Consider the following 9934-nt stretch of genomic DNA (forward strand, 5'->3'; position numbering starts at 1 on the left):
TAATAAATAAACTATTCATACACTCTGGTATTCAAATTTGCTTCAGTCATATCATTTGGTGTATTGATGCAAAAAGAAGTTAACTGTTTTAAGAAGTCAGTATAAATTTAGTTAAGTCTGCTCCAATCACCAATTGTTCAGTTCCAAAAAATATTAAGTGACATAATATTATTTAAGAAGTAACATGTATATATTATAAAATATTTATTAATAGTTTTAAATTTAAACCTTATATATCAATATACGATCAATGGTTAATTTTGATCAATAAATAATAATTATTAAGAGGACGTTATATCCACCTGTGTTGGCTGTATCTTATTATAAATAACATATCAAATTTTTACCCTGTTATTTTTAATATTAGAATAAATTGTTCTATTATCAAATCTAAAGGTAAAAATATTATCGAGTCTTAAAATTTCAAAAATCTTTTTGAGATGTCTAAAATAAATGCTGTCATTCAAAAAAGTATATTTTCATTCATTTTTAGAATATAAATGGCATTAAATTTTTAATTTCCTAAGGTCTTGTGATGTTAATCATGTATGTTATTGATCCTTTAACCCTTATAATGGTAACATTTATCAGTTTTATCTAATGGATAATATACCTCCCTATCATAAATGCATGTCGTGTGTATCATCTTATAAATTTGTTCTATATTATCAAGGAGATAGAGTTCCATACTCGGCTATTCGGCACTTACTCCCAAGTCCCAATAATATATCATCAATAAACCTATTTTATTTTATAACTAACTAGGAAATAGATCCCCAGTATTCTTAACAATCCTAACTATTTTTGATAAATTTATAAGTAATAATCTTTCAGACTGCATTAAATATGTTTGTTAAAGTAGTCTTACATTATCATAATAGCTCTATGCGTTTTATTGCTATTATAGGTCATCGGTTTAATAATATACATTTTATTTTAAATTAAACTCATTATATCTAATCAAGTTTTTTTTTTCAAATTTCACTTCAAAATCCTCTCATGCTCTTCTTCCCTCATTTGGTACTTAACTACCAAATGAGTTGTTACTGATATGTATATATTATTGTCTTATAGATATTCTGAGGTAAACAACGTCGTATGTATAGTTACTAATTTACCATTACGTAACAATGTAACATACTTACTATTAAAATAAAATAAATACGAGAAGACCCAATTTACGTATTAGGAGTCAGGAGATAGTATCTAAAACAGATCATTAAATCATATTAAATTGTAGATTTTCAAATTATCTAATCTAAAATTTACCACATATTATTTTAGTTCATATAATCATTATCCTAGATAATTTTCTTATGCATTTTTTCATTAAAGTATTGGTAATGACTAAAGTAATCACTATAATAAATATCGAGTAGTAAAACTAGGTCCTCAGATGTAGTACAACTTGTATTTATGTCTTCGGTGTATTTTTTACCATCCAATTTATTGTAATAGCTTGTATAGCCTCAATATATAAATTAAGTTCTAAGTAAAAAATTATGTTTCATGAAAATATGCAAGAATAATTATGATTTAAATGTTTTTAAATCATTTAATTTTTAAGAATTTTAAATTCAATAATAGTGGTAAATAAAAGATATTTTGCATCTATCCTTTTATTATTTATATACATATAGGTAAATATTATTACCTTGTAAAAGTAGTGCCTTTGTTATTAATATTTTACTTATGAACAACATGAAAGGGTTGCCATTCATTGACTCCATCGTCTCTATTTTACAAATATAAATTGAACATAGCAAACTTGCGTTCAGCAGAACTAGTATTATTTTTTTTTAACTTTAATATTTACGTAAATTGATCTGTTAATATACTTGATGGCAAAAATATGTTTGTTCATTAGTTTTTTTATGATATTTTAATTTTTAATAAGTTATATATATATATATTGCACTATTGTATATATAAAATACTATAATTTATAAATATTCATCGTAATTTGCTAAAAAAAAAATAAACCTTAAGTAAATAACCTTTGCTATAGAGTAAAGTGGCATATTTGCCATAGACAGTTAGGATTAGAAAAATATTTTAAACAGAAAGTTTTAAACGTGTATTTAAAAGTTTTAATCTATGTTTAAAATAATTATTAGTTGAATTATTTATTTTTTTTTTTTTGATAAATAAAATGATTACACTATCATTTAATATTTTTGAAAAACTAAATTTAAATCAAAATAAATTGTTATAAAAATATTATAAAATAAAAAAAATTTCAATACTTTCTAGTCACTGCAGGGATGATAGAAAATATTAATCCACTATTCCACTTATCTATAAACTTTAAATACTTTTAACAGCTATAACAAATTAATTATATTCGTTCGACGTTTGATTTTTATGGATCTGCAAAAACTAAAGTACTCAAAAAAATATTTTTAAAATGAAAATAAAAAAAAATTTTAATATTTGTTTAAAAAGTTAAAATTTAAAAATTATGATGATCAAAATTATATATTCTATAAAATACTATTTATTTTATTATTATTTTTTAATTACAATAATTGATGTGAAAATATTTTTTTAAAAATTAAAATTTTCTTAAAATAATTAGTAACTATACGCTTAAATTGTATTCGTGTAGAAATTGAAAATTTTAATTTACAATAATTATGGAGGTATTCTCTTGTTTGGCTATGAATTATTATGATATCAATGACGTGTTAATCTATCAGATAGCACTGGTATAATTCATTATAACTTCTAATCAAATTACAGAATCCAGTTACATATAAATTATAAGTAATCGTATTACTTATTCACGAATTTTGACAGTCGAGCTATAGCTATATAATGTTATTTAAATACATAAATATTATATTTATATATCAATATGAACCATCAAATTTCTAGTGCGATCACAATAAATTACTTCATTATTTTTAGGTCACACTAGTTACAGTGGTGAATCCTTGTAAAAACATCTCTGTCCACTGGTAATTGGTAGGTATATTCGTATATTTTATACATCATAATAAATTCGAATACATAATCATAATATTATTTTCATAAGTCAAGTATTTATTCCAATCATTATATTTTTAGTTATAAAAATATTTTACCCGTGTTTGCCTGTAATACTGTTTGCACAAGTCTGTTCAAAAAGTTCACAATTTTTTTTTTTAAACATTAAACATAATACTTAGGTACCTACCAACAAGTTATTAAGACTTATCATCATCCAAGTATTCTTCATTCTTCATCTTGATTTATACACTTTTACCAACAATGTTTCTATTGTTAAAAATAATCTTGGAAAACAAGTTTCTGAGGTTGTACATAGCCCCGTTAGCGAATTTTTTTTTAATTTCATCTACTTATTGTCGTAAATCTTTGTCATTTTAACAGAGATTTTAGTTTATGATATAAAAAGGTCTACTAGAGCCAAGTCGCCCAAGTCAGGTGAATATTGTGGAAGAGGAATAACAAATCAACAGTGATGTGTGCGCGAGTGCGCCAGACCATTGTCGTGATGGAGAAATTAAGAGTTTTTCTTCTACGCGACCATACCTCAAGCCCTTTTCTCCTTACATTTTCTTGGAGACGATTTAATACTTCTAAAAAGTACCATCGGTTAACAGTTTGTATTGCCAGTAGTAGGTAATTTAAAAAATACCGTTAACATGACTTAGACGTTTGATTTGACTTGACAAGCTTTTTCTGGTTTTGATAAGTATTTGCCGAACCATTATAATGATTGAACTTTTGTCTTAATAGTCAATAGATCATAACCATTCACGTCTCATCACTTGATAAAATTTATTTAGTGAAAATGTTATCATCATTTATGCGATCTAACAATTCTTGACAGATGGTAACGTAGTTGTCTTACTGATTTTGCGACAATAACCTAGGTACAAATGTTGCTGCAAGCCTGCAACGCGGTGTATTAAAAGTTTTTCTACCAAGATTCCATAACATAAAACAACTAAAAGTTAAAACAGTAGTGTAGTTATATGGGGGGGGGGAATGATGAGGGTAGATTCCCACAGAGCCTTAAAAAAAAGGATATAATATACCTACTTATTTTCATATCATATAAGCATAAAAAAAGGTTATTCAATATGATGTCTTGGTTTGGTAATTTCAAATTCTGGCAATCCTAAGGCATTACGTAGCATGGTGTGGTATTTGGACTTAATGTTTTATCTTCTACAATTACTTGAACACGGAACAGTTAAACCTCTATTAGAATGAATAATTTACTTGCCACACGAATATCATCTGTTGATGTCGACAGACATCCCAAATAAGCATTTTGCGTCATTTGATAAGTCTAATTAAATTATTTATAGAGTTTAACATAACATTTAAATACTGATTCGTTGTTTGTGAAATTTAGTCATCTTAAAAACCACACAATTACTACGACTCGTTTCATTAAACGTGCATAGTAAATGGTTAGATATTAAATAGCAAAAAATATTTTTGATTTATTTAAAAATTAAATGACTTATCCCTATTTTATGTTAATCTAATAATATTTATGATACTATAATTTGTCTATTTTTAGGAAAGATAGTTCGGAAACTTTTTGAACAGACCTTGTACTCAATGCTAATTTTAAATTTCATATTATTGTATTTTATAAAGTAAAATCAGTAAATACCTCGAAAAATAGTTATTTATTATTGTTTATGAACAAACTATTTGAAAGTCATAACTCATAACAAAAGTATTTATTTGTATTGATTCGTCTTTAACAGCGTAATAGAATAGACAGTAATTGACAGTAATATAAACAATACATTTATTTATTTTTTAGTAAACTACGTATTTTCCATGGGACGCGTATTACCAAACAGAATAATGTTAGCAGGTCAGTTTAAAAACTGCGTATAAAAATTCTATATAAGCAATAAACATATTTTATATTAATATAAAGGCTGAATTTAAAGCGATGTTCATGGCTGTATCGTGTTCTAAAGTTGAGTTTGACTTACTATGGACATTTATTTTCTTGGTAAATCACAGTCATCTGGCAAATCAAAATACGATAAAAGCCAAACGGTTCACACGTGACATGACTCGACAGACGATGACGTAGACCGTAGCTATGAACTTGGCTTTATAATCAGCCTTAGTAGTTTTCTATTATAATTATCGAGATAATAATTAAGCTAATTAATTAAAATCGTGATGATTCACAATCCAATTAATCTATCATATATTATACCATCCACATAATAAGTAATAACATTTTAAACTACCTTGAGTCCTATTTTCAATCTTAAGTTAGGATCACACTATGCGTTTTGTTGGTTGCCGACTTACAGGAACTAATCAGTAATTAAACCGCAATACTCAAAATAAAATAGATTCAAATATGAAACGCGTTATCAGGGTCAGACTAGACCGATTTGCGGAATCGATTAAAAACCGTCTGGAGGCAACCGCAACGTGCTGCGGCCTAACCGTCCGGATGCGTTTCGGGATGTAAAGCACAACACATGCAATTCAGTTTGTCCGATCACACTGACGCGGATTATCAGTGACCGAAATTGAAAATTTTATGAAAAATTAGTAATCATTTTTAAATTTAAATAATTAAAAAACTTAAAATATTTTTGTAATAAACATTTATATATTATTATATTTTATTTATATTATAGATGTATATTATTATTTATTAGCATAATTAGTTGATACACGTTTTAAATAAAAACAAATAATTCTAATTAACACGAACTTTTTGTTATTTTTTTACTTATAATATTAGATACATTTCATTAAAATAAAAAATAAATTTAAAACTTAAATTTTAAATTAAAAACGATTTTCAGGCTTTTTAATCTCGTTTGTATGTATTCGGCAACCGACAAAACGCATAGTGTGATCAATGTGATCCAGCACTTATACGTGAATACAACAATATCAATGATAACATGTGTAAATAATAGGTAACCGTATGTCCGTATACACTAATTAAAAATATGTATACTATGGGAATATGCTGGTTAAAGATTTGACGACTTCATAAAATCACAATATCATCTAAAATTAAACTTTTAAAATTGATTTCCCGAAAACATTTACTAAATTTATGACATAATATTATTGATTGTTATAGATACATTTCAGCAATGCAGTATTTTATTTTTATATGTTTTGTAATTAAATATGAATATTATCAATCAATGTTGTCACTTGTCATTTGTCATTATGACGTACACTTTTTATACGGGTAATAGTTACAAGTAGATTATTTAGAAATGGTTAAAAATGGTCAATAGATAACTCTGAAGTCTTTAGTATAATAGTCTAGACCAGTTTATAATTATTATAAAAATAAGAACAATAATGGTAATGTAGTAACATTAGTAACTGTCATTTAGGCAATATCGAATATTTGAATGTAATGTATCAATAGCAATATTTCAAATCAAAATTGTTAATTTTTATTACAAATTTAAAAATTAACATAATATTATGTAAATTATAAATGAGATAAAGGTAATAATGTAATGATTTATAAATTTACGTCTTATGGATCACGGTAATTGAAAAACGACGACATTCAATAATTTATTAATAAAATAGGTTTGAGCGTTTAATCTTGGTCTGTGGTCATATTATATTGGACAAGAATGAATTAATTTTAGCATCATGGCTTTGTTTTTCATGTGTCAATTTCAAGTTTAAATAACTTGGTTGTGATGTAGACGATATATCAAACTCGTTTTTTAGCAGTACGCGATCTATCCAAAAATAATATTAAATGATGGTATTATTTATTATAAATTAACACAAATATTATGTTCATTTCTTTTATGATATATTATTTCTTTTCTTTTTTTTTCATAATCACTAGTTAAGTTTAAAAAAAAATAATAATAATAATAATATAAAACACTAGGCAGTGGCAGTCTATAATTAACTTATTTTTTTTTTTTTTTAAATATCGTATCTATTATTTTTGTTAGGGTTAACCTAGTGTTACACTCTTACAAACTTAAATTAAGAAAAGTTTATGAAAAGAACTGATTACCTCTACAGCTCTAGTATTGATTGAAAAATTTGACACTCTTTTTTAGTATATCTTAATATTCTTAATGTAACTGTTCTTTCAAATATTATGTTTGAGTTTCTATTTTTACTCGTTCTAGTAGTTTCCTTAAGATTTACACCACAAATTATGTCTTTTTTAATGAGATAATAAATAACTATACTTATTAATTATTATCCTACTTATTGTTTATAGTCTATAGTATTGTACAACTAAAAATATTAAAAATTTTAAAAATAGACTTTTTTCCTGTTTTTAACTATTTAGATGTCTTATGGTATTTACTCACTGATGCACAGTGGCTTTTTCGTGGGGGGGGGGGTCTCAGGTTCAAACAACCCCCAGAACAAAAAAAAAAATGTATCTATGCATCAACTTATCGTAGAAGTTTTTAATTAAAGTATTATTTATAAATTATAAGAAAATATCGTAGTACGTGTGTATGAAGTTTTCAATAAACAAATTATAAAAATATTGTCCACAATCCATAAAATCTATAATAGTAGAACTATTAGATCTTTTTCAATTTAAAATTTGAAATGAAGAAAAATGTAAATTAAAAGATAGCGTTATAATTAAATATTTCACAAATTATTATACTGATACTCTAAAAAATGTGCCTAATTAAACTAAAAATTAATTTTACTAAAATTGTGACATTTTTTTTCAATTATAAAATAATCATGTTTATTTATATTAATTTTATCTCTCTATTTTTTGTTTCAAAGTAAGCTTTATCCTATGGTTTTTAAAAATTTAACCCCCTCTTCTCCAAAGAAATTATTGAAAATACGCCACTGTTGTACGCAAGTGCAGGCGTTTGACAGCTTGGCACTTGATGATAAACAGACTTTTAAAGATGTGTTTTTTTTTTAAATTTTATATTTGTTTAATTTAACATTAAAAGATTTTATTATTGCTAAATAAATTTATTAATTACAACTATTGTACATGAGCACATGACTAATATGAGTATTCTATAAAACTACCTTAAATATAGTAGGTAGTGAAGAATACGTACATGGATAAGTACTAAAATATTTTAGTAACATCATTTTTTAATATTAAGATTTGAGAGTGTTGTGTTTTGTATGTATTTTGTAAGTTTTAAACGTTTCAATAAATAACGAGTATTATTAGCTTCATCCATCAATGTTTTATTCCTTTGTTTTAATTTTATCAAATGTTCTGTGGAAATAAAGTTTCATAAGTCATAAACTCATTACTAGTTATGTAGTCGCAAATATTGAGAGTACTTACGATAAACCACTTTTTTCAAAATTCGAAATATTTTATTTAGAAGTGAATTATTAATTCTAAATTTTCAATATTTTACAATAATTAGTAACTATTAGGCTATGGTATTATTTAAATTAATAAATAACTTTTTAGTATATTTTTTTCATTATATGCATGATTGAACCTTGAACGTTATAATTTGTCTTATAAAAATGTTGGCCATACAGAGAATAATTGTCTAATAATTATGGATAGTTATATAATATATTGACATTCGTCACAAATGTCTGTTGACTTAAAACTTCGAATAAACATACAAATATTCATTTTTGCAGTTATACGTAAATGTTAGAATAACGAGAAGTATTGACACTAGATACTAAATTTAGTAAACAGATAAAAAATTAATAAGTAATAACCTATTTATAATTGCCATAAATAACCATATAAATATTTTTATATTATACAGTATCATATAATTGTAATAATTGTATCTATAAATAGACGAGTGATTTTTTTTTTTATCAATTAAACTTATTATTTCAAAATATATTAATGTTTTTGAAATATTTATGATTATATTATTTCTATTCGAAATCAAATAACATTTTTTAAAGCTTCTTTACTTTTTTTTTTAATGATAAAATACATTTTTAATTTCGTATTCTGAGGCAAAATATTATTTCAATAATTCAATCTTTAAACATAAAATGCCAAACATGTAGTTAATATTAATTTTAAATTTAAATTTTATAAGTATTTAAAGCTTATATGATCGGAATAGAGGATCAGCAATTTTCAGTGTGCTTAGTCTGTACTCTACTCAGATCATTATTTACATTTTAAATACGTTCAACTACTACAGTCTACAATTCATAAACTACTCGTCCAAAATATTCTGTTTTTAACGTGTTTAACTTATGTAAAAAAATTTCCAGAAACGTTAAGTTTTTGAAATAATGATTGTCTTACGTTAAATAGATTTAGATCGTTCCACCAAATATTAAATTCGTATGTTATACTACAATAGTGTAATTAGAATAAGAATCTACAGAATACACAAGAGTGAAAAAAGTACGAGCATAAATGAAAAATATACACTATTATATTATAGTTTTCATAAGATTTTTCAACAGGGAGGGGGGGAGAGTTAACGATTGCATGATCACAGTCCCCAGACATAAAAATTGAGTGTTCCTACAAACTTATTGTTCTCATGCGTATCTAATTTAGTTACAGGGACAGGGCGGTTTATAGGGTAGTGGAATTTCTCGCAGAAAAAACCTTCAACACGGAAAAATTATAAAAAAATGTTGACGATGATATGGTAGTTAAATAAAAGTTAACGCAGGGATTGAATATAATATCAATAATGATCGTGACGAATCGGATCCCGGCGTACCTGACGGGGTCGTAATAATCATCATTATCATTATCGTATTGGTATGATGGGGTGGTGAAGGGTAACCTATAATACTTATTTCTACGTACTGTTGTATACCTATTATTACTTCGAGGACGAGGCACGTCGGGTGGTCGCCCTCCCTCCACAGGCCACATGTCTTGAGTGGCGTTAATGTAATGTGTGTTCCACACCTGCCGGTCGGCAACGGCGGCGTCGGACCCATTGGTTCCCAAGGATGCGGCGGCGGGAAAAGAAAGAGA

This window comes from Melanaphis sacchari, unplaced genomic scaffold (assembly GCF_002803265.2).
Source record: "Melanaphis sacchari strain LSU unplaced genomic scaffold, SCAv2.0 Contig111_pilon_pilon, whole genome shotgun sequence".
Taxonomy (NCBI): Eukaryota; Metazoa; Arthropoda; class Insecta; order Hemiptera; family Aphididae; genus Melanaphis; species Melanaphis sacchari.